Consider the following 1944-nt stretch of genomic DNA (forward strand, 5'->3'; position numbering starts at 1 on the left):
TAACTCTCAACCACATCACGCTCAACCAGACATGTCAACTGACGACGCGGATAACGTGCAGACTCCTCTTAACGGAAGCAGTGGCACTGACCTCCACACTCCCGCAGCGGATGTATCCACGGCAAACGCACCAGCCAATGCCGCAGCGCTCGAGGAGTTTAAAAAGATGTTCGCCACCTATAAAAAAAGGTCGGAAGAACAGGATAAGCTCGTGAGCACCTTGATCAAACAAGTTGAAATTTTAACGGCAAGGACTCGAACAATCCGCCCCTGCGGAACCACTAAAGTCCGCCGAAAAAGACTCGACTTCGCAACCCCACTCGACAGGCCTGGAGCCGCGCAGGAACGACCTTCGGATCAAAACCCTAGCGAGAAATCTCTCATTGAAAAGGGAAACCCTGAAAGTCATCCGCCTCCCGCGAAGGCTTCGAAGGACAACGGAGTCGAGCAAGTCGACCTGGATCCTAGCAATGTCTCCAACGATACTGACGTCGACAGACATCCAAGGAGGACCAGAAGCCGATTCGCTCGGGAAAGCTCTCCGTTCGACAAACCAATGACAGAAGAGGAGGAAATCCTCTATTGGAACGAACAAGAAGAGCTGGCTGAGAAGCAAACCGAGCTCACTCGCAGTAAACGCCGACAAGCACGGAAATCTGCTGGCGAGACGTCGGATATCCGCGATCTTCACGACTATATCACCAAGACTCCGGCAGAAGTAAGAGCCGTAAAATCCCAAATCCATCACGCTACCACTCGCATCTCAGATATGAGGGTATCCGATCCAGAAAAAATCAAATTACCGAAGTATGATGGTACGACCGATCTGAGAGCGCACCTTCAGGCTTTCCACATCACGATGGGAAGAGCAAGGCTGAAGGACGGTGAAAAAGATGCCGGCTACTGCCGCCTGTTTGTCGAGAATCTAGAAGGAGCATCCCTCGAATGGTTCGTACGCCTTAAGCGAAACTCTATCGGAAGTTTCCGACAGCTTGCATCCAAATTTCTCAAGCAATACTCTATGTTCATAGATAGAGAAACTTCCGATGTCGATCTCTGGAGTCTGTCCCAGAGGGAAGACGAACCCCTCCGCGAGTTCATCAGCCGATTCAAGTTGGTAATGTCCAGGGTCAGTGGGATAAGGGACAAGGCGGCCATCGATGCGCTCAGATAGGCGCTCTGGTACAAGTCGAAATTCAGAAAATGGATATCCCTCGACAAACAGCGGACGATCCAGGACGCCCTCCACAAGGTGATGGACTACATCATGATCGAGGTAGAAACGAAAGTCTTATCGCAAAAACATAAGTCGGCAAGACCATCCTCGAAAGATGTAGATCCAAAAACGAAGAAGGAGAATCCTCGTAACGATACGTACATCCATCACGAAGGGGAAGATCTCCAAGGACCGCACAATTACGCGATCGGCTCGGACCAGGGTCGAACCACGGGTAATACGTGGACTCGCAATCAAGGATATGATGAAAACACCTTCTGCGAGTTCCACCAGTCCCGAGGACACTCCACGACTAACTGCAAAGCCTTGGGGAAAGGCTGGCCGCGAAGCTACTAGCTGGAGAGCTCTCGGAAGTAACCAGCGTGAACGATCTCATCCTGGAAACTGATCGCCCCTTGAAGCCGGACAGAGATCCTCCCACGGAGAGATCTCCTCAAAGAAACCAATCTGAGGATAAACGCGTCAGGAGGCCAGACGACAAGGGGAACGATAAAAATCGTCGCAGAGTCAAGATGATCATCGGAGGATCGTAATTCTGCAACGATACGGTTTCGGCCATCAAGGCTTACCAGCGGAAGGCGGAGTCGAGCGCAAACTGACCTACATGGTCACCTGCCCGAGATGATCAGAATTTCTCAATCACCTTCACGAAGGAGGAAGCCGACGGGATCGATCAACCTCACTGCGATCCGCTCGTCATAGACCTC

The sequence above is a fragment of the Brassica oleracea genome, chromosome C2 (assembly GCF_000695525.1).
Source record: "Brassica oleracea var. oleracea cultivar TO1000 chromosome C2, BOL, whole genome shotgun sequence".
Taxonomy (NCBI): domain Eukaryota; kingdom Viridiplantae; phylum Streptophyta; class Magnoliopsida; order Brassicales; family Brassicaceae; genus Brassica; species Brassica oleracea.